The following is a 25,302-nucleotide window of genomic DNA, read 5'->3' as shown; positions in this document are numbered from 1 at the left end:
TTTTATGTCTGAGAAAGATTAAAGATAATTTAATCTATAATTTAGGATCTAACACATGTGATGCATTACATAGAGAAATCTTGTTAATTATTATGAGAAGTTTATAAAATATAAATTGATTAATGAAGAGGACATTTAAGATTATTAAAAGGAGATTTTAATTACAAGAGTTACCTTACTAATTATTATGAAAACTATTATAAGAATTAACATTGAGGTTGAAAGAAAAAAATATTTGGTTTCATAATAAAATTACATCTATATTAATATGTTGATATGGTAAAATTTTAAGGAATTCAGATATTATGACTTGAATATAGAATGACTTTAATATCAGTTTTATATAAATAAAAAATTATCTATTTTGTAGTTTAAGAACACATGTTAATATTATAAATTAAAAAAAGTTATTAAAAATACAAAAATTTAAGTTTTTAATATGTGTTGTCTATCATACGTAGGTATACTTTTTTTTAAATTGGGTTTGTGATAAATTATTTTTTATGATGAGACAGTTCTTTTGAAAGGGTCAAGTTGATGGCAGAAGTTTTTCTCTTGTTAATTGGAGGACCGTGGTCACTCCAAAAAAAATTGGTGGCTTGGGTGTTAGAGATCCTGCGTGTGCTAATATATCTTTACTTGATAAATTGGTTTGGCAATTTTTTATTGTCAGGACAAGTCTTGGGTTGTTTTATTGAGGGAAATGTATCTAAGAAATGAGGGAGTTTTAGATGGCCATGTTCCTTGTAATGCTTCTCATGTTTGAAAGAGTATTTCAAAGGCTTTAGTGCTCTTAAGGATGCCTTCTCTTGGTGTGTTAGGTCACTTGATCAATCTTTTTAGTTTGACAAGTGGAGTATTGAGGGCCCAATTGCTCAAGATGTCCCTTTTGTTCATATATCTGGTTCTGGAACCTTTTAGGCCTGTATTCAGATAACTCAAATTTACGTGATTGGCTCTATAGAAGTGAAAGGAGTGGAGATGTTTTTCTTTTCTTCTCGATCATCTGGTGGATTTGGAGAAACAAGAATCATGACTTATTTAATATAGATGACTCTTGGAGTGCTAGTAAAGTGGTGAGTTTGATTCGTAGTTCAGTAAGGGAGTTTCACTCTATTTTTGCTATGCATCAATCTTTGTCTCCTCCTTCACTTTGTTTGCATTGGGTCTCACCTCTCGTTCATTCTGTTAAATTGAATTGTGATGCTAGTTGTTTTGCTCCTTTTGGCTATACTGATTTTGGTTGTATTATTCGCAATTCTGATGGATGTTGGTTGAAAGGTTACACTGAAAAAGTCGAAGTGTCCAGTGTTCTTTTTGCTGAATTGTATGCGATTTGGAGAGGTTTACTTCTAGTTTGGGATAGTTGATTTCGTGAGGTTATTTGTGAAACAGACTGTTTAGAAGTCCTTTTCTTGGTAAACCAAAGAATACATAGTAATAATATTCCGGAATGGAATTTGACAAAGTATATACAGGAGGTTATGAATTGGAATTGGAGAGTCTCTATTCTTTTAATTCAGAGAAATGCGAATAATGTTGCAAATTGAATGGCTAAAGTAGCTACTTCTAGCACGAATATTCATTCGAATTGGAGTCAACTATAAAATGAGTTTCAACATCTAATAGATTGAGATATGAACCTAGTCAATTAATTTGATTTTGTCTTTTTTTTTTCTTTTTTTCTTTTCTGTTTAGTAAAAAAAAAACATAAATAAAATAGATAGGTTATTTTTGGCAGGTTACATATAGCCTTCGTCCTTTTAGTCTGAGCAGTTATTAGCTCATAAGATAATGCATGCTAATAAGAACATTGGGAATACAGTTATAAACAGCTATAGGCATACAAAACATGCATTCCGTAGTAAATTGTATAGTTTGAAAGATCAGAGAGAAATTTGATATTTATCTGATAGTACATGTATATATATATATATATATCATAATTTTACTATATAAAATAGAGATATTAAAAATTAAAAAGGTTGGTGTCCAATAATTTTTAAATACCCTTCATTATATAATTTATAAAAAAATATTATTTCTAATATTTTCACTCAAAATCTTTTAGTTAAATTATAAATTATTTACCATCTCAACTAATAATTCAATCTTTATCATTTTTATACATATTTAATAAATAAAAAAAGTGAATCAATAATAAGTAAATTAGCATCTATTGATACACTAGTGTTCTATTATGTGATTGTACAAAAATGGAATGTGAAAGAACACAAAAAAATTAATAACTATATATTTACATATATTGTTTCACACATTTTTATTGTATATTATTTTAATGAATATTCTATATAAATAGTTAACTTTTTATATATGTAGCATAATTATTCGTTATATAACTTTACTTAAAAAGCTAGCAGTAAGTGGTTTTGAATAATGACTCAAAATTAGACAATTTTAATAGATTAAAAAATAAAAATATATAATAATATCTATAATTACCTTAAAAAAGGAAAAACTAATGTTCAATACAGCCACACTACTAAAATCAATATTGTCAAATTTTCGTTATTGGATAAAAATATCAATATGTCACGCACCCTTAGCTTAATTTTTAAATTTATTATTAAAACGTGAGTTTATTTATTCATTTTATTATTATTAAAGTGTGAGTTTAGATCATTTTTATCAATTTTATATATTTATTATAAAATAAATACTTTTAAAAATATTATTTGTACACTAAAATTAATCACTAACATAAGTCATTACAGTGACGGCGGATCCATAAAATTTTGATAGTGGGAACAAAATATATTAATTTTTATAATAAAAATATTATGTTTACATAAAAAATTAGCTATCAAATTATCTACTATGAATTTGTGTGTGTATATATATATATATATATTATTTAACTTATTTTTAATGTATATTTTGTATTTCAAGATTTATTTTGTACAAATAATTATTTTTAGGGTTAATAAGTACTTTTTTTGTCAATAACGTCTGAGCTCAAAATCAAAATCATCCCCGACCTTTTTTTCTTATTAAAATCATCCCCAATATTACAAGACGTTATAAAATTGTTCTTTTTTATCACAATTTTATTTTTTGACAAAATTACCCTTAACTATTAATAAAAAATAAAAAATATATTAAAAAATAAAAACATAACCCAATCCCAAACACCACCCCATCCCATCCTCATCCCCTTAACAAAAAAAAATGAATCCCCATCCCAATCATCACCCCCATTCCCATCCCTTTAAAATTTTTAGTGATTTATTTTGTGGTTGTTGCTACTGAATTTGCTATTGTTGAATTTGCTGAATTTGTTGTTGTTGCTGTTGAAGAAGAGAAGAAGAATTGTTGTTGTTGAATTTGATTGTTGCTGTTGCTGAAGGAGAGAAGAAGAATTGGGATTTTTTGGATGGGAGAGGGAGAGGAAGGGAAAGTTCGCAAAGAGCAGAAGGAAGGAGATATCAAGATCCAAGGCCAGTGAGAAAACCCAGCTTCTTGAGTCTTGATCCAAGGCCATACCTACCTAGTAACATTAAACCCTTGAGAATCAAGATCCTGAATCACCTCCTCAATATCATCATCACTATTTGTTCCGAGGGTTACCTGAAACTGGAGGTCGATCTCGGATGAGATCTTTGGTACTGGTCGGAGATTACGTGTCCGGCTGGCTGGTGGCGGCCGGAACTGTTGTGTCCGACTTGTTGGACTTGCTGCACTGCTGATTCTTGGCCACCGGAGGGTGGGGGTACCTGCAAGAGACTCCGATGCTTAAGTTAGCACGGGTATTAAGCAGGTTTTATGTAGAATCAGAGTATGAGTTATACCTGGGTGCTCCAGTGTATTTATAGTAGATGGGGCTGACTGGGATTTTCGATGATATGCAAAAACATATTTTAACTTATATATGTTAATAACTTGGGTTTCGGATAATTTAAAAAAAACATATGCTTGTGACCTTTCTGATAAGATAAGTTAGTTATCTTATCTTCAAGGGAACCGCCTTTATCTCTATAGGCTTGGATTGCTTTTGGATTTGGATCGTGTTCCTTCATTTGGGCCCTTTACTGGGCTTTCCTGTCGATTTGGCCGAGTTCTTCGTAAAGAAGTCGGTCCGCTTGACCTGAACAGGTCGGTTGCTTTGCTACTGAACATCCCGGTTCGGACAGCTCGACCCAGGGTATGAACAGTGCCCCTGCTTGAGCTCGGTATTCTTTTTGAGGCCGAGTTCTTGACTTCGGTCCTTCTTTAATGAAGCCGAACTCAAGCATTTTGTCGATTCCTTTGTAGAAGCTTTTTGAATGTAGAACGTTTTCCTCTAAAAGCGCGCGCTTTTATATCGGCGCTTTGGGAACGTGCGAGGGTTTAATGCCTTTTAATTTTAGCATTAATTGCCCCGTTTCCTTTTGGCTCTTTATTTTGATTTTGAAAATCCCGAAACGGTTTCTCTTCTTTCGCCCTTTTCGTAACTTCGCATTTTTCCCTTCATTCTCTCGCTTTCAACTTTTCTTTGTATTGCGGTGTTTGTTTGATTTTTCTGAAGCCTCTGCTTGGAGTTCGTAGTTTCGCATTTCAGCCCAGCGACATTTTCTTTTGCTCGTGTCTTTTCTTTTGCTTCGATGTAGTGATTCCAGATTTCGCCGTCCCTCTTCACCTTCCCTGAAGTCTGCTGCCTTTTCAGGTTGGTACTAACTTTCTTGCTTCTTTCACGGCTTCATCTTTAGTTTTTTTTGGTGAAGCTTTTGCTTTTGCATGTCTTGAAAGTTTGAACCTTTTCATGATTTTGCATTTGTTTGTCGCTGTAAATGCGTTTTTCTTGGCTTTCTTTTGTGTTGGAGGTCGGCACGCATTTTAGTAAAGGTATTGAGATTCCTCTTTTGTACAGGATATTGTTTATGATGGTGTAGTACTGTGCCTCTCTTTTTAACTTCTTTGCCTCCTTTTCTTCTGCGGGGAGTGTTCCTTCTTTGAGGTAGTTGATTATGGGGGTCATCCATCCTTGGTCCTGACTTGTTATGGCCAGGACTTTTTCCTCTTCCGAGATTGACGAGTTTTGCAATATTTCCTGGATGAGGCTTCTATTGTTGCCCCCTGGTTTGGTGCTGGCTAGTTTTGAGAGTGCATCAGCTCGGGCATTTTGTTCGCGGGGTATGTGGCAGATCTTATATTCCCCGATTTGTCCGAGTAGTTCCTTGGTTTTATCCAAATATTTTTTCATGGTGGGGTCTTTGGCTTGGTAGCTCCCTGTTATTTGTGATGTGACCACTTGTGAATCGCTGTAAATGTTGAGTTTTTGAGCTCCGACCTCTTTAGCCAGCTTCAAACCAGCTAATAATGCTTCATATTCCGCTTGGTTATTGGAGGCCGGGAACCCGAACTTGAGGGAGAGCTCAACTTGGGTTCCTTGGTTGCTTTCTATTATCACGCCTGCGCCACTTCCAGTTTTATTTGAGGAACTGTCCATGTAGAGATTCCATTATGTGGGAGTTTCCAGGGTATCTGTGAATTCTGCGATGAAGTCGGCCAGATACTGTGATTTGATGGCCGTCCGAGCTTCATATTAGAGGTCAAATTCTGACAACTCGACTGCCCATTGTAGAATTCTGCCTGCTAAATCTGTTTTCTGCAATATTCCTTTTATGGGCTGGTTAGTTCTAACCTTAATGGTGTGAGCCTGGAAGTACGGGCGGAGTCGTCGAGATGTTAGGATGAGAATATAGGCAAATTTTTCTATTTTCTGGTAGTTCAGCTCGGATCCCTGTAGTGCTTTGCTAATGAAGTAGACGGGTTGTTGCCCATTTTCGTCTTCTCTGACTAGTGCTGAGGCTATCGCCCGGCTTCCTACTGCGAGATATAATATGAGTGGTTCTCCTTCTCGTGGTCGGGATAGGATAGGTGGCCGTCCTAAGAACTCCTTGAAGTCTTGGAAAGCTTGCTCACATTCTGCCGTCCATTCGAACTGTTTTCCCTTTCTTAAAGTAGCATAGAAGGGGAGAGATCTTATCGCAGCTCCTGCTAAGAATCGGGATAGGGCGGCCAATCTCCTGTTGAGTTGTTGTACTTCTTTGACACAGGTTGGGCTCTTCATGTTGAGTACAGCTTGACATTTGTCTGGATTTACTTCAATTTCCCTTTGTGTGAGCATGAAACCCAAGAATTTGCCTGCTTCAACTGCGAAGGTGCATTTTGCGGGATTGAGTCGCATGTTATGCTTCCTTATAGTGTCAAATACTTGAGCCAGGTCGGACAATAATGTATCTTCGCTTTGTGTTTTTATCAACATGTCGTCCACATAGACTTCCATGATTTTTCCGATGTGATCTGAGAAGACTTTATTCATTAGCCTTTGATAAGTAGCTCCCGCGTTCTTGAGACCGAAAGGCATCACGATGTAGCAGTAGTTCGCCTTTGGTGTTAAGAACGAGGTTTTTTCTTAATCTGGTGGATACATGGGGATTTGGTTGTATCCCGAATAGGCGTCCATAAACGAGAGGTATCTATATCCGGAGGAAGCATCTACTAGAGCGTCAATACTTGGGAGTGGGTATGGATCTTTTGGGCAGGCTTTGTTGAGATCGGTGTAATCGGTACACATGCGCCACTTTCCGTTTGATTTTTTTACCAAGACGACGTTGGCTAGCCATAGTGGGTACTTAACTTCTCTTATGAATCCTGCCTCCAGTAACGTTTGTACTTGTTCTTCCACAGCTTGGGATCGTTCTGGTCCGAGTTTTCTCCGATTCTACTGCACCGGCCGAGATCCTGGATAGACCGCCAACTTGTGGCACATTAGCTTAGGGTCTATGCCTGGCATGTCTGCGGCTTTCCATACGAAGAGGTCGACATTATCTCGTAAGAATTGTATCAGTGATTCTTTTGAGTCTCCTCTTAGGACCGTGCCGATATTAGTCATTTTGTCCGAGGTGTCTCCAATATGAACCTTCTCTACCTCACCTTCTGGGTGCGGACGGAATTCTTCTCGACGCTGAGCTCCGCCAAGCTCAATTGTATGAAACTCTTCTCCTCTGCCTTTGAGGTTTAAACTCTCGTTATAACAGCGATGTGCCATCTTTTGATCTGCTTTTATCGTGGCTATCCCCTCTGTAGTTGGAAATTTCATGCATAGATGCGGAGTTGAGACTATTGCGCCGAGTTGATTGAGTGTTGTCCGACCTATGAGAGCATTGTAGGCTGAACTTACGTCGACCATAATGTAGTCTATTTTGAGGATCCTAGATTGGTTCCCTTTTCCAAAAGTAGTGTGTAGCGATACATATCCCAGCGGTTGTATCGGAGTGTCCCCTAGTCCAAACAGATTGTTCGGGTATGCTCTAAATTCCTTTTCGTCTAAGCCGAGCTTGTCGAAGGCTGTTTTGAATAAGATGTCAGCAGAACTCCCTTGGTCTACTAGTGTGCGGTGTAGATTGGCGTTTGCCAGTATAATAGTGATGACCATGGGATCTTCGTGTCCCGAGATGATGCCGGATGCGTCCTTTTTAGTAAATGTTATCGCCGGGATGTCGGGTGCTTCCTCCTTTCCCTCAACATGATATACTTCTTTGAGATATCTCTTTCGGGACGATTTGGAGATCCCACCTCCTGCAAATCCGCCGTGTATCATGTGGACGTGTCTTTCTGGTGTCCGAGGTGACCGTTCAGCTCGTCCATCATCTTCGTCTCTTCGTCTTTTTCTTTGGTCATCATCCCGGGTGGCCAGAAATCGATCTAATTTTCCTTCTCTTACCAATTTTTCTATGATATTTTTCAAGTCGAAGCACTCGTTGGTAGAGTGCCATCGAATTCGATGGTATTCACAATATTCCTTCCGGTTTTCTCCTCCCCTTTTGCCTTTGAGTGGCCGCGCTAGGGGGATTTTTTCTGTATGGCAAACTTCTTTGTACACGTCGACCAGGGATGCTTTGAGAGGAGTGTAGTTGTGGTATTTTTTGATTTTCTCACCCTGTCGATCTTCTTTCCTTTTGGAGTCCTTGTCTTTGTCTCGGTAGGAGGCCCTAGATTTTGAGGTTTCTCCCAGCCGAGCGTTCTCTTCCATGTTGATGTATTTTTCTGCTCGCTCCTGCACTTCGTCTAAGGAGGTAGGATACTTTTTTGATATAGATTGGCTAAAAGGTCCCTCTCGTAAGCCATTGATAAGCCCATGATGGCGGCCTCTGTTGGTAAACTTTGTATGTCCATGCATGTTTTGTTGAATCTTTCCATGTAGTTGCGGAGGCTCTCCCGATCTCCTTGCTTGATCCCTAGTAAGCTGGATGCGTGCTTTGCCTTATCTTTCTGGATGGAGAATCTGGCCAGGAACTTTTTGGCCAGGTCGTCGAAGTTTGAGATGGACTTCGGAGGTAAGTTGTCGAACCATCTGATCACCGTTTTCGTGAGAGTTGTTGGAAAAGCTTTGAGCGAACGGCATCTGAGGCATCGGTAAGGTACATTCTGCTTCTGAAATTGCTGAGATGATGGTTGGGATCTGTAGTGCCATCATACAAAACCATATCCAGGAGCTTGAAATCTTTTGGGATTTTGGTCTTCATGATTTCCCTGGTGAATGGATCCTGTTCTTTGCGTGAATTTTCCTCAGGAGTGGTCCGAGGAGCTTTTGATTTGAGGTCGGCCTCTAATTGCTGTAGTTTTTCTTCTAGATCTCGACGTCGCCGTACCTCTCTTTGTAGATCCTTTCCGATCTCCCGTTGTTGCTGGGTTTCTTTCTCAAGTTGCTTTAAGCGATCTTGAAGTGCTTCCATGGCTCCCGGATTTGGTGAGTTTTTGTCCCCGTTGGATTCCGGAGTATCCTTTAGCGTAGTGTCCGCGTTCTTGTGCGGTGTTCTGTTCTCCAGATCCGAGTCGTGGTCGTTGTCATGGCCGTCCGCCATGGTTTAGGGATGACTTTCAGGTTCCCCGGCAACGGCGCCAATGTTCCGAGGGTTACCTGAAACTGGAGGTCGATCTCGGATGAGATCTTTGGTACTGGTCGAAGATTACGTGTCCGGCTGGCTGGTGGCGGCCGGAACTGTTGTGTCCGACTTGTTGGACTTGCTGCACTGCTGATCCTTGGCCACCGGAGGGTGGGGGGGTACCTGCAAGAGACTCCGATGCTTAAGTTAGCACGGATATTAAGCAGGTTTTATGTAGAATCAGAGTATGAGTTATATCTGGGTGCTCCAGTGTATTTATAGTAGATGGGGCTGACCTTTCTGATAAGATAAGTTAGTTATCTTATCTTATCTTATCTTTATTTTGGGTGAAGTCAGCTTATCTTCAAGGGAACCGCCTTTATCTCTATAGGCTTGGATTGCCTTTGGATTTGGGTCGTGTTCCTTCATTTGGGCCCTTTACTGGGCTTTCCTGTCGATTTGGCCGAGTTCTTCGTAAAGAAGTCGGTCCGCTTGACCTGAACAGGTCGGTTGCTTTGCTACTGAATATCCCGGTTCGGACAGCTCGACCCAGGGTATGAACACTATTGTTATCATATATGAACCAACGCTCCACACCAAGCCAAGCATGGTACATAACCCACTCCCTCAGTACAGAACCCTGGTTCCACACCATGGTACATACACAAAGCTCATATTTTTCCCTCTTTTTCTTATCATTTCCATCAATTCTAGCGATAGACAGTAATATGGTGCAAACTGGGTACCGAAAATTTCCACTCAAATGGCTCACAGTAACCCCAACCCCTTTAGCCCTATCAGTGTTGTTCCTAACACCCTGCGGCAGCAAGCACCTCACAACTTCTTGCGCCACCAAAACCGTCCTCGTCGTTATAAAAAACGAACCGTCTTTGTTCAAGTTCTTGAACCCAAAGTGGCACCGAAAATGAGTCAAATTGGAAACCTTGTGTGGTCTCAGATTTAAACCCTTCACGAACACAATAATGATGTTGCTCTCTCTATCAAGGCTCGCCTCGTAATAATAGACACATTCAAGTTGGTGGGGGTTGATGTGGTGGTTGGTGAGTAGAAGGAGGAGGAGGTAATGGTTGGGGAATTGGATGCGATGTTGGAGTGTGAAGGAAGGGGTGGAAGAAGTGAGAGGCGTTAAGGGGTCAAGAATGGAGTTGCTGATGGCAGAGGAGTAGAGGAGAGAGAGCGCGAGGGGAGGGCGGAGGAGGGTGGCGGTGTTGAAGTTGAAGAAGAGGAAGAAGCTGGGTTTTCTCACTGGGAAGAGACATCGGAGGTGGGGTGGGGGGAGGGATTTTTTGTTTTTGTTTTTATTTTTTATTATTTTTATTAATTGTTAAAGGTAATTTGGTCAAAAAATTAAAATTGAGATAAAAAAGATGATTTTATAACGTTTTGTAACGTTGAGGATGATTTTAATAAGAAAAAAAGGTCAGAGACGATTTTGATTTTGACCCAAGATCTTGGGGACGAAAAAAAATACTTAACCCTTATTTTTATGTATACGTAATATAATTATTGGTATAATTATATTTTGTTATTATAAAATGTGATTAGTCTTTAGAATATCTAATTACAAATTAAAAACTAAAATAGTCATTTAAATAATAACATATAATTTAAAATTTTATTTTTTTATATTTCATATTTCAAATAGATTGAATAATTTTTCATTTGACAATATAATTAAAATGTCTCTTTTTTATATATATGTTGTTAAACAATTATTTAAAAATATTTAAAACCTATCTTTCATACAATTAGCTCTGATCTTAATGATATTCACAGTTGAAAAAGTTTATTCAATTAGTGTAATCGTTATGAAAAAAAAGTAAAACTAGTTTCAAAAGAAAAAAACACCAATAAATAGATAATATTCTTTCAAGTCAATTTTTAAGAAAGAACACCAATCTCATTTAAATTTGAGAATTTATCATTATAATAATACATATCTAATATGAAGTTTTTAAATTGATTATCAAGTGTCAAAAGTTGAATACAAAATTATTATGGAGTCAAATTTAATAATTTAATAGGAACAAATAAATATTATTATTATTATTATGTACTATTTAAAAAATTTTAAATTATAGTGGGGGCAAACGCCCCACTACAATATAAGTAGATTTGTCCTATTATTATATATTTATGTATAAATACATGTATTTATTTAACTTATTCTCAATTCGTATTTTATATTTTGACTTACATTTTATGCTAACAACTGATTTTAATAAATAATTTTAGTGTACATATAACATTCCTCTAATTTTTTTATATGTCAATCTATCACATTTGTTATCCTATCCGATAGTATTGTGTTGAATGTTTGAAAATTGAAATGTTATTCTTATTCGTAATGCTTAGTGCAGAAAAGATGGGGGGAATAGAATTGAAGGTGTACTGAAAAAATCAAAGTGACGGTGTTGGTAGTAGTAAGATGTCTAATGGGATAATTGAAGGGGCAATATGTAAGTGAACCCAGCCTGATCCATTCTCCTTTTATACCCTTCTTTCTTTCCCTTTTTTTCCCCTCCCTCTCTACTGGAAAACTTTACTGTGTTTTTTTTTTTTTTGAAAGACTCTCTTTGTAAGGATGTGACCAAAGTTTCTTAAAGCCCTAAAGCAACAAAGGCCTTCTTTTATTTGTTTACCCACATTCCTATCTCTACAAGTGTGTGTTTGTCAATGACAATAAAATAATGATTAATTACCGAAATACCAAAAGAAAAAAATTTTGATCAATTGCCTTCATTTTTCTTGATGTCATTTCTCTGATTTACTCCAACAATTAGTTGCTAATCTTGTTTCTTGATTATTTTTTTTTTTGGTGATAGTATGAAATGAAACCAAAGCCATGATATTAAGATTCAATTTGTTTGGCAGAATTTCAATTATTATTAATTAAGTTAAAGCTGAGTTGGGGCTGACCAAGTGCAAATGAACAATGAAAAAAAAAATAAAATGTTCATTAATTTAATTTAGGTTTGGAAAAAGAAGCACTAAAAAAGCGATGCATATGTGAGTAGTTCAGAGCACTTCTTTCTCTTTTTTAAAAACGGAGCACTACAACCTTACATTTTCAGTCACATTCGTAAAACCTGCAAAATAAATCTTCATTTTATCATTAAAGCCCATCAAACATGCTCTGTCTAATAGAAATAAGAGATAAATATCAAATCAATATCCGAAAGATTCTGGTTGATAAAATGATATTTGACTTTTATTATTAACAAAATAACTCCCAACAAATTTTAAAAGTCGACAAAAACACCTAAACATGAAAGCATGATGTCACATTAAATGAAAAACGTTTATCTAACAATAAGAAGAGCTTCAATGATAGCGGCAAAGAACTTCGATTGTGTTTCCAGCAAGAAGGGGAGCTTGTGTAACACCCTAACTTTTAGCACGTCATGATCGTACCAAAAGTAAGGCGTTACTAACCTATTTTCCTTTATTATCTATTTAATATTGAGCCTTTACATTGTTATCACATTTCAGTTTTTAAGAAAGTTCCACAAAATTTTGTTTCTATTAATTAAAACTACATATCAAAGATCTTCAAATAATAATCATTACATAAATACTATTAATAATAAGTGCTATACAAATAAATTCAATATAAAACTCGAATACAATATCTATCTCTATGGATAAAATAGAAACTAAAGCAACAAGGGCGAGAGAATTCTATAAAAGCAACAGGAATCATAAGTAAATCTACTAATCGTCCGCAGCTTCATACTGAGTTTTCGAACCTGTGTCACTGAAATGGTAGAAGGTTTTGGGGTGAGAACAAACCACACGTTCTCAGTAGGGAATGGGAATGCCGTAAAAGTAATGAATATAATGCCAATAAGTAACTTACTCAATAAAACTATTTTGTTAAATCTTTGGAAATACTTCTTACTTTTACTTTATATAATTAATTACCTTCTTTAAAATTTTCGAAAACAAATCTCAATAACAACCTATTAGCACAAGAAACAGATCAACGCACAAACAAATTGCAACAAGACAAACAGCACAATCATAGAGAAACAAGATAAGCAAATACAACCAAATGCAAATGCGCAAACAAGGATGATGCATGTCTAGTCCTATCAAGACCATGAGCTCATGTGTCGGTTGCCTACACGCTCCCGACATTACCCGGGCACAAGTCCCAGATATGGCTTTCCAGATGCATACAGTGTGCTTATAAGTCTTACGGCTAGGCCGCATACAATATGACTTTCAAATCAATGTGCTTACATCTGGAAAACAGTTCTCAGTGTGTGGGCATCCCCATTCCCCACTATGCATTTGGCACTAAAGCCCAAACAAAGTCGCATCTGCTCTCCTGTGGTAGACAGTCTTTTAAAGCTTTTTCATTATCTTTGCCCTCTGCTCTCCTGTGGCAGGGATCCCCTTCAGTTAATGTATTCTTTTAATCTTTGTTCTCTGTTCTCTTGTGATAGAGATTCCTTTAATTATCTCTCTTTCATTTACTTTTCGTTCTTCTTCTTTTCTTTCTTATCAAACCGAACTCATATCATAATTTAAACGAAATCTCTTCTCAAAAGATTGGATTTAAAACATTATACTTTCCTTAATAAATTGGATTCAAAATAGAATAAATCTTTTCTTAACTAAATAAATCTCAAATAATTTAATTTTCCAAAACCAAATCTTTTAAAATAGCATTTCAAACAAAGTCTCAAATTTTATAAAAATTTCGGCCGCATCTCGCCTAGAACTCGGACTTAGCCACCCTTACGAGTTTCCTCTTTATCACCAACCCTTTTGTCAGTAGTTATCATAACAACAGATTCTCAATAAACAACTCATCATAATTTAGTTTAACGACTATCATTCTATCACCAACTAAAATTAGAATTTCCATCAATCATTCTTTAAAAAGTAAATCCGTCCATCTTCAAGACTTCTAACTACAGTGGCAAAACCACCTCATGATGCCTTCTCTCTCTCTTCACAGACGTTCTGTCTCTCTCTTCACACACGTTCTCTCTCTCTCTCTCTCTCTCTCTCTCTCTCTCTCTCTCTCTCTCTGTTCGGCTCCTCCTCGGGGTGGCTCCATGACAGCTCGCAGCGGTGGTGCGACGATAACAGCTCCATGGAGGTCCGGCCGCGATGGTGGCGCATGCAGCACGAGTTCCTCTCCCTTGGTGCATCCCTGGTTCGCGTCTCTTCCCTTCGACGGTGATGGCGTGGCTGACGATGATGGCTTTATGGACGGCGACTTGGCAACGGTGGCGACGGAACTTCGATGACGGCAAGGCAGTGAGCTAGACTTCAGCTAGGGTGGCTGGGCGGCGAGTTCGGTGGCAGATCGGTAGCAGGGCGTAGCGACAGTTCCCTCTCTCTCTCTTTCCCCCCTTCCCCTCTCCTTTCTTCCCTGCTTCTGATCCCTTCTTTTCTTTCTTTCTTTGATGGGTAAGAGTTTTTTGGGGGAGGGGGGGTGAATGGCGGCTGTTAGGGTTAGAGTTTCAATTTGGGGATTTTTGGTAGTTTAGGTAATTTTTAATAAGATTAGGAGTAATAGAGTAATTAAAAAACTAATTTTAATCCAACACTAATATTTATACAAATACTATTTAATTATCTAACTTACAAGTTTATTTTCAAATAAATACTCTAATTTAATAATTAGAGATAATCAAATTAATTTTCTTTAAAATTATAAAATAAAGTTAAAAATCTAATTATTCAACTTAAAGCATATAAAACTCTTGTTATTATTCAATTACTAAAGTTTTGAATCATAAATAAGAAATTTTTTAATTTATATATAATATTTTTAAAATATAATCTTAATTAAATATAATAAATCATAAATAATTTATTATTTAATTTTCAAAAATCCAGGGTCTTACAGTTTGTAGCTGCGACAATGGTATTTCCACATCTCAGTCTCTCTCAGTCTCGCAGCCCACCTCTCGTTCATCTTTCTCTCTTCCTCTCTAGCTTGAAGAAGAAGAGAAGATTGAGAGAAAAATAGAGAAGAGAAGAAGAAAAAAGAGAGAAGCGAAAGACGAGGGCACCGGCATAGGGAGGACTGCTGCTCGTTGTCATCGTCGCTGTCACAATTGCAAGGGGAGGAAGCTCAAAAAGTAGAGAGAGAGACAACTTGAGAGAGAGATGCTGAGAGGGCACGGGCACGACAGAGAAGAGGAAGGAGGGAGCTATCTCGTCGTTGCCGTCATGCACTGTCACCTCCCCTAGAGTGGGTTGGAGCTGCCGCCTTCGACACAATAAACAGAACATGAAGAGAGAGAGTGAGCTTGATCTTCGCTTCTTTTCTCCTCTGTTTCTCTCTCGGTCTTCTTTTCTGCTTTAAGCTAGAGAGGAAGAAAGAAAGACGAACGAGAGGTGGAATGCAAGACTGAGAGAGAACAAGATGCGGAAATGCCATTGTCACAACTGCAAGCTCCCTTCCTGCCATAAACGCCATCGGAGCTCTCTGCCGCTATCACTAAAGCTCCTCTGATTGCCAAATCAGTGTTTTTCGTTCAATGCATGTGACGTCATGCTTTTACGTTTGGATTATTTTGTCAATAACAAAGGTCAGGTATTATTTTGCCAGTATCGAAATCTTTCGGATACTGACTTGATATTTACCTCTAAAAATAATAAAAGACCACCTAATTATTTTTTTCACTTAATTATAATAATAAAAATAATAAAGGTCCACTTAATAGAACATTTTAAAATATTTAAATCCTTAGGAGTTGGTTGTCATGGATGATTATGGGAAGACATGTATGTATAATTATTAGTGTTAAACTCATGAGATGTATCCATTTGTATTTTAATTTGACATAATAAATTGGACATAATATTTTGTGAAAATAATTTTTTTAAATTTAATATAACACTATCATTATCATTGTGTAATAAATGTAGTAAATATGTTATTTCACATCTATTCAATATAAATTATAAATTGAATAGTTTGACATTTATAATATCTTTATATCATAATGGAAAAAATCTGAAAAAGTAAGAACATATACAAATATATTATTACCATATTAATTTTACACTAAATTTTATATCAAAAGTTAATAAAATTTTATTGATAACTTAATATTTTACTAACTTCATTAGAGAAGCAACTATTGTATGTTATTGTGTTTCCTGTTACACATTTCTTTCAAGTATACAATTAGAGTTATATATAAATAGTTATATTTACAATTAAAAATGGTATAAAAATGCAAATCATAACATGTTATTAAAATGAAAAAATATTTTTCATGCTTAAATATTATCAATAGTTAATTGTCAATTTGATACCCAAAAAATTCAAGTGTTAACAAAATGGTATTTGACAAATATTATTGACAGATTGGCCCCTAAAAGATTATTAAGTTTGACAAAAGTGAAAAACCTTTAACTAAGTTGGATGACCAACCTTTAACTAAGTTTGACAAAAGTGACCAACCTTTAACTAAGTTTCCTTACCGAAACTCTCATCTCTACTTCTTCGTCGTCATCCCTTAGTCTCTTCTTCTTCTTCCTCGATTTCCTCACACCCCAATCACCTTAGTCATAACTCTTATCTCTTCTTCCAACTTAATCACTCACTTAAAGAAGCAACTACGTAAAAAAGACAGGACAAAGGCGAAAACGGTTGTATGGACAACAATTCTTCATCAGTTCTGTCACCTCCTCTTCTCTGATTCTCTCTCAACCTCTCAGGCTTTCAGCATAGCGTCCTTCTCCATTCATCTTGTACCCGGTGACGTTAGCAATGGCTTCTTCCATCGTCACTGGCATTGTCACCTTCTTTCTTTTCTTTTTCGTTCTCTCTCTCTCTCTCTCTCTCTCTCTCTCTCTCTCTCTCTCTCTCTCTCTCTCTCTCTCTCTCTCTCTCTCTCTCTCTCTCTCTCTCTCTCTCTCTATATATATATATATATATATATATCCTCTCTTTGATGACAGCAAAAGTGGCGACAATGGCATATCTATAGATCGGCTGGAGTCGACAGCAGAAGCAGCAGTACATATGAGACGTAGATCTGAGGCAGAGGATGGAACCTAGCAGTAGCAGTGACAACACGATCCTTTTTCGCTGTCGCCCTCCTCGTTCCTCTTTCTTCCCTCTCTTCTTTTCTTTCTTTGATTTTTTAAATGGATATAGTGGTTTGATGCTGAGATTTAAATTTAGATTTGTTGTTGTTATGATTTTTATTTGAATTTGGATTTGTTGTTGTTGTGCTACCGTGTGTTAAGCAAAGAGGAAGAAGAAGATTTTTTTTTTTGTAAAAATTAGATTTAATTGTTGGTACTTTTTAATAAATAATTGTAGGAATAATTTTTATAATTATAATAATTGTTGACTGCCAGCTCAACGTTTAGTGTTAACGTTATCCAATTTAGTTGGCGGTTAGTCACTTTTGTCAAATTTAATAATATTTCAAAGATTATTTTGTTAATAACATCTTCAAGGCACTATTTTGTTAGTGTCTAAGTCTTTCAAGTATCGAATTAGTAATTAACTCTATTATCAAAATCTTCTTTGAACACGACATTGTTGTTGATGATTTTGGATTGTCGTCTTTGTCTAAAATTAGAACCTTCAGGCCGTTGTGACTCTTAATTCTTGACAAAACAACGTAAAATTGCCCATGGGTAAATAATAATTTTTATAAGTAAAGCCCTACATGCGATAATAATTGATCCTGACTTTTGTTGATGGTCATTTGCAAAGCACACTGTTAGTGAAATTGTCCCTGTTAGAACTTAAATGAGAATCCTAAATTCGAAGGTATCAAGTCGATTATTGGAATGTATATTTTGTCACCAATATTTCTACTAGTCATTATCGTAGCTCCAATTATGTTGTTGCCAAGTTCGTTGACTATCAACCTTGACCCACTATATAAACCTAAGGTTTGGTCTATGTTTCGCAATAGCATTACAATGAGTCTTGGCTTCAAAGCTAACTTGTGATTTGGTAATCTCAAACATTTGATGTCATTTAGAAACTCGGATATGAACCACTCTTATTGTACATCTTCATTCTCATTGACTTGACATGTGTCAGAATTTAAATACAACTTCCATGCTTAGAAAGATTGTCAATACAAAATCATTTAACTTCTTAACACTCTCAAGTGTGGATACAAGTGACATGTTTTGCAACAATTTTAGATATGCAAAGTCTACCAAATAAGAAAGAAAGAGTCATTAATAATTGTAATCAATAGATCATCTAAAATTTTAACTTTTAACTCGTCACCAACAGCTAAACCAATATTTCTATTTAGGACTCAAGTGAGACCAAATACAGGGTCAATTTGGTTCAAGTTTGAGGACCTAGTGAAGGCCACTAACAATTTTTCAACCCATAATTTCATTGGCAGAGGTGGTTCTAGCTTAGTTTACAAGGGAATTCTACCTGATGGCACAATGGTTGCAGTAAAAGGATAGAAGAGTCGGATTATCAAGGAGATGAAGAATTCTACAGGGAGGTGGAGATTATTAGCAACTTGAAGCACCACAATCTAGTGCTGCTAAGAGGGTGTTGTGTGGTTGATGAAGAAGAAGAGGAGGATTCCGGGTACAGAGTAAGCCAAAGATATCTTGTTTATGATTACATGTCAAATGGTAGCCTTGAAGACCATCTCTTCTCTTCCATGGACAACTAAAATGCAAAAATCACTTACTTGGTCTAAAAAAAAGAGCATAATCTTGGATGTGGCAAATGGGTTAGTCTATTTGCACTTTGGAATTAAACCTGCAATCTACCACAGAGATATCAAAACCACCAATATAGTGCTTGATGCAGGTATGAATGCAAGAGTTGCGGATTTCGGGTTAGCTAAACAAAACTTTGAAAGCAGATCTTTGATAAATACAAGAGTTGCTGGAACTCATGGGTACCTGGCACCAGAATATGCACTTTATGGCCAATTATCCGAAAAGAGTGATGTCTATAATTTTGGTGTGGTTATATTGGAAATATTGTGTGGAAGAAAAGTTCTTAATTTATCTTCATCTGGAGCACCTGCATTCTTTATCTCTGATTGGGTTTGGTCATTGCTGAAATATGGTAACTTAGAATTAGCTTTGGATGCTTCTTTGTTATTAGATGAAAATTTTACTAGTAGGAAAATAATAGAAATATTCTTAATGGTTGGTGTTCTGTCTTCTGATCTCATGTAGTAGCTGATTCAAGGCCAACAATTTTGGATGCTTTGAAGATGTTAGAAGGGGATATTGAGATTCCACCAATTCCATAGGCCACTGGTTGTTGGGCACCATGTGTTTCCCATAATTATAATTAAAACATAAATTTGGATTATATCATATTAACTAAAAAGCTTTGTATATTGTCACAATATTAAGTATATGTTCTGTGTTAAAGATGACAATTTTTTTCAGCAGAATGAATATCTGTGGAGATTTATCCGCTAGAGAGCAAGTTTGGGAGGCCTTTTTTTCTTGTGGGTAGCGGGTATGGGTTTTATGGAAAGTGGCCGTTATAAGATTTAGCAGCACTTTAACAGATTTTACTGTAACAAAAAGTGGCTAACACAATTGATACCTAAAAATAAAAAATAAGAATTTTAGAGTGCGTTTGGTTTGCGTTTTTATTTTCTGTTTTTTATTTTTAGTGTTTTCTATTTTTTTGATTTTGTGAAAAAAAAAAGGTAAAAACAAAAAATAAAATTTTATTATTTTCACTTTTTCCTTCACAAAATTCAGAAAATAAAATATACTAAAATTAAAAATAAAAAATAAAAACGTAAATCAAACGCAGTCTTATTCTGCGAGAATGCTAGTTTGATTTTGGTATTAATACAATAATTAATTTAATAATACTTTAGTAAGTACTCAAAGAACTTTAAGAAACACTCGTTTTTATACTATAACAAATAACGGATTTATTTGAATTTAAATGTATAAAAAAATAATAAAGTTTAGTATCACTTGAATAACTATACAAAAGATAAATATAATTATAAACTTATAAATTATAATCATATGTGTAAAGTGGACTAAATCCCTATTTTGGTCATTGAAATTCACGCGATTACTTATTTTGGTTCCTAAAATTTAAAATTACTTATACTGGTTCTCCAAATTTAAGTCCGGGCACCAATGTGATCCCTCGACTCTTTCTGGCGATGACTGGGCAAATGAAATCCTGAGATAACACCCTCTCTACCATGCTGGATGATGAGTAAACGACGTCGTTTATCCTTAGCGTCCAAATAAATATACGTCGTCTAAGTAGACAACATTGGTAGTGCGTGGAATCTCAAAAATTTGACTTATTTAAAAGAGTTGCCTACTTAGACGATGTTTTTAATTTGTTTGGATATCAAGAATAAACGACGTTGTTTACTCATTATTCAGCGTAGTAAAAAAAATGTCATTTCAACATCCTGTTTGTCTAATTATCGTCGAAAAGAGTCGAAAAATTACATTGGTGTCCAAATTTAAATTTGGAGGACCAGTATAAATAATTTTAAATTTTAAGAACTAAAATAAATAATCGCGTGACAGAAACCAAAATAAAAATTTAGTCTTGTAAAGTGTAAACACTACAAATATGTCGAAGATATTATAAATGAAATGAACGTGAGCTTAGTTGTTGTGTCAAATCTAATTAATTATTAAGTAGAACTAGACACCGTTAATGATGAGTCAATATCAGAATTCAGAAAGAACATGAATAATTGTATAATACACTTTGCTCTACCAAATATTGTTTGACTTTAAAATGAGTTAACAGTGGATAAAAGTGTTACATTCCACTTTCATTTAAAATTGGACACTCTACTATACAGATTAAAGTTATATAAAAAAATATAAAATTTTTTATAATTATTTTTTATTATTTTATTATTGTTCAAAATACGAGTCTTAACTTTTTAAATTTCTTTTTCATCTCATAAAAAAAAATCTATAAACTTACATTTTTACTATATAATTCACCTAAAATTAGACCTCTCGAATGAGTGTACTTGAATAAAGCAATTATTTGGTGTAAATAGAGAGTTTTTTACTTTTTATTTTTTATAAAAAAATTTTGCATAATAATAATTTTTAATAAATAAAAAATATTTATATATTTTATATTAAATTATTTAAGAATAAAAAATTATTTTTTCATTTAAAGTATTGTACATTAAAGTATTGTTATTTAAAGCATTTATTTATATATTAGGATATTTTGTATTTATTGAAATCTATTAATGCTCTTCTTTTATATTAGCTTTTGATTTTTATTTAAGAAAAAGTATAGGTAGACAATGAAAAGATTAAACAATGTGAACAATAGAGATATCAGATGTTCATTTCACTACGTATACGGATGGTTATTTTAATATTAAAATTTAGATGGTTAATTTGGAGGTGTAATGTATTTTTATTTAATTGGTGGTTGTTAATCGTGTTATTCAAAATAGTCATTGTTTATCTAGCACTCCCCTTTTATATAAGTGTGACTCATTCAATAAATACATAAGTACGAAAAGACTATGTCATTTAAGTTATAATTTATTGACATATAAATAGAGAGTTTAATTTTAATGTTTTAATGTAAAAATATTTTATATAATTGTGTATTTATATTTTTTTAATGATTGTTTAAACAATTAACTTAAAAATAATTATTTTTGGAGAAAGTCTAAGGGTTAACATTTTTATTGAAATTTGGTCGACACTTAATCATAAAAAAATGATTAATTCTACACTATTAAATGTCATTTCACACTATTAAAAATATTGATAATGACTAATTAATAATTAAACATCACAAATTCTAGTGGCTATTAAACTCCTCTTATTTTTGCATATGTAACACTACGAATAAATTCGTTCGTATAAAACTATTTTATACTAAAAGTAAATTAAAATTAAATTCTCCATTGACCTCTGTCACCTCTCCATACATGTTACATGTTGTCCCTCCTTCTCCTTTCTCTACTTTTTTTTTTCCCTTGATATTTTCTAGTCTCTTGATGAAAATCCCCGTATTTTCAGATAGGTTGAGTGTGTAGCCCGCTGCTGCTGTTTCAATCTTGTCGCCGCCATTTCCTTCAATTGCTTGCTCGGCCATCCTTTCAAGGTTTACTTCTTTCTCTACCCTCATTCTTGTCCGCTAGTTAATGCTATCTTCTCACTGCTGGTCTTCTACGTGCTCGTCTAGAGGCATTTATGATTCACGCGTCGTCTCTCCTGCCCTTTCTCCTAGCTCTTGTTCGTCACGATGCCTATCCTTCTTCCCTCTGTTCAGTCTTCTAGCACTGGGAACTCCCAAGTCTTCTGAGTATTTTGGCTTGCTGGCATCCCTACACGCCATGGCCATAGGGCTTTTGCAGGTTCCTTTTCCGTGTCCAATAACCCCGCAGTTGTAGCAGTAGCTTTGTTGGAGTCTTTCATACTTGATGCTAATTCATGCATTGTCTTTGTTGGCTCTTTCAAGATAGAAACCAGTCTGTAATGGGCTTGTGATATCTATGGTTGCTCTGAATATCAGAAACTCTCTTGCTAGCACTCCATTGATTTTGGGGTCTTCAACCTCATCCAGAATACCAATCATATATCCTATCTTCCTTGCTGTCTCCACATTCATATACTCCTCAGGAACTCCATAAAGTTGTATCCAAAATCTGCACAGTCATGGCTGATTTCATACATTGATTCCTCTTGCGTCCATTCCTGTAAATTTAGGAGGTTCCCTTTGATACTCCACAGTCCATTCTTGAGAACCTTTTGTTGGTCTTTGAAACTCAGCAACAGTTTGTTCCTCCCTACATCCGTGATCATTAGGCCTTCAGAGTTGCCCCATATGTCCATCAATGTGTTCTTGATAACTTTGAACTTGATTTCTTTCTCCATTATAACTTTTCCCACCAAGTTGAGGCATTCTGGGTTATATTTTGGACTTTTTTCCTGTTTAAGGCAGACTATTTTACCTTCTATCGGGTATATACCGCAATTACTATCGGGTATATACCGCAATTAGCTATCACGGTATAGAATGTTCGGAGCTTGCTGGTTTTGTTATGCAGGTATGTGGGTGAAGGCTGGGTTGACTAGATGGCTGCTATTAGTGAGAGTGATATTAAAGGTGAGAGAAAATATTAAAGGTGATTTGATTATGGGGAGAAGATGGGTTATGAAGCTAATGGTGGTGGCACACTGGTGTAAAACACAGCTTTAACCGAAGAAAAACCTAACAAGCTACAAGAAGATTAGGGTAAGACAATAATATCTATCTACTTAATCTACTTCTTTTTTTGGTGACTCCTAAAATTGAATTTTTTTTCAATTAATAAAAGTAAAATATCAATTTCTGAATCAATTTTTTCTCCAAAATGAATGCATTTAATAAATAATACATAATTATACTCATTTAAAAAAATATTTTTATTATAATTATATAAAATCAATATTTAATACATTATTAAACTACTTATCAATTATCAATCAAAAATATTTTAAATCATTTTAATAATAATAATAATCTACTCCTACTTAATATATATTAAACTTGAATTTTTCCTAACTAATGAAAGTGAGGTGTCAATTTTTTATAAATTCATTTTTTCTCCAAAATGAAAGTACTATTCTCTCTTCTAAATTTATTTTAAAAAAATATTTTTATTATAATTATATTACAATTAGCATTTAATGAATAATACATGATTATACTAATTTAGAAAAATATCTTTATTATAATGATATAAATTCAATATTTAATACTTTATCAACTAATAAAAGTGAGGTGCCAATTTTTCATGAATTTATTTTCTTTCCAAAAAAAAATTACTATTCTCTCTTCTAAATTTATTTTAGAAAAATTATAATTCCATACTGAATAGAATATACGTGACAAATTAAAAAATTTTGACAAGTTAATGGAATCAAATCATATTTCTATAATATATATATAAGAATGTATATTTTTATTTAGATTTCTACACTTAATGATGGAGTTGACGTGGCATATTTCTGAGCGTGTTTCTTAATTTATTTTTTATAACTCATTGAATACAATTTATTACAGTAGATTAACTCATCATAATGAAATTTTTACATTTAATGATAGAGTCAAAGTAGCATATTTTTCACTGTGTTTCCTAATTTATTTTATTTAACTCATTAAATATAATTCATTATGATGAATTAATTATATCAACTAATTGATTTAATTAGATATTTAAGTATCACATAATTTAAAATTATGTATATCAATTATTTGATTTGATTTTTATGATATATAATTTTAAGGAATAAATTAAAATAATATAATTTATTACTTATTTAAATTGAATACAATAAATATAAATTAATTTAGTTAGAAGTTTACTATTTTCTAATCTTTTATACATAAAAATGACAAAATAAAATTGTAAAAATAATCTTTTTATCACTTTTGCTATTTTAATTTTTCTTTCTTTGCTTTTTTTTTACGTGTAATTTTATTTTACATTAACTTTATTTATTTAATAACAAAATATACTCATACTAATTCTATCATATAATAATATATTTTTCTCCTATGTTAATCAAGAAATTTCAATAATTATCAACTACATCTAATGGAATGACTGAAAAGTGAGAACTACGAGAAGTTAAACCTAGGTTCAAAAGCTGAAATAAAAGAAAGAAAATACTAAATATATGATTAGAGAAAAATATATAATAATGAGAAATATACTAAAATTTGATTTTCTCCCAACTAATAAAAGTGATGTGTCAATTTCTCATGAATTTTTTTCCAAAATGAAAGCACTATTCTCTCTTCTAAATTTATTTTAGAAAAATATCTTTATTATAATTAGCATTTAACGAATAATACATGATTATATTAATTTAAGAAAATATCTTTATTATAATTATATTAAATCAATATTTAATACATTATCAACTAATAAAAGTGATGTGTTAGATCCTCATAATTAAATTCATTTTTCCTCCAAAATGAAAGCACTATTCTCTCTTCTAAATTTATTGTAGTAAAATATCTTCGTTATAATTATAATACAATATTACAGTTATATTACAATTAGCATTTAACGAATAATGCATAATTATAATAATTTAAGAAAATATCTTTATTATAATTATATAAAATCAATATTTAATATATTATTAAACTAATTATCAATCAAAAATATTTTTAATCATTTTAATTATATTGATACAATTCTAATTCTCATTCATTATGCAATAATTGTATTAGTAACAAGTTGTTACGTTAATGGTGACCTATTTATAATAATAATAATAATAATAATAATAATAATAATAATAATAATAATAATAATAATAATAATTAAATGCTAAAATAATTGCTAAACATTGTTTATCTAGTTTCAATTAGTTAATAAATTTAATTTTAGTTGCTATATTTTATTTTCTACATAATTATGTT

The 25,302-nt window shown here is 33.8% G+C and overlaps 1 pseudogene; it reads left to right on the top strand.

Annotated features, from left to right (window-relative positions):
- Nucleotides 1-17,533: 17,533 nt before the first annotated feature.
- On the top strand, nucleotides 17,534-19,202 carry LOC107635842 (putative receptor-like protein kinase At1g11050 pseudogene; annotated as a pseudogene).
- Nucleotides 19,203-25,302: the final 6,100 nt, after the last annotated feature.

This window comes from Arachis ipaensis, chromosome B4 (assembly GCF_059453495.1).
Source record: "Arachis ipaensis isolate K30076 ecotype BB chromosome B4, ASM5945349v1, whole genome shotgun sequence".
Lineage (NCBI taxonomy): Eukaryota > Viridiplantae > Streptophyta > Magnoliopsida > Fabales > Fabaceae > Arachis > Arachis ipaensis.
This window is presented reverse-complemented; position numbering and strand designations above follow the sequence as displayed.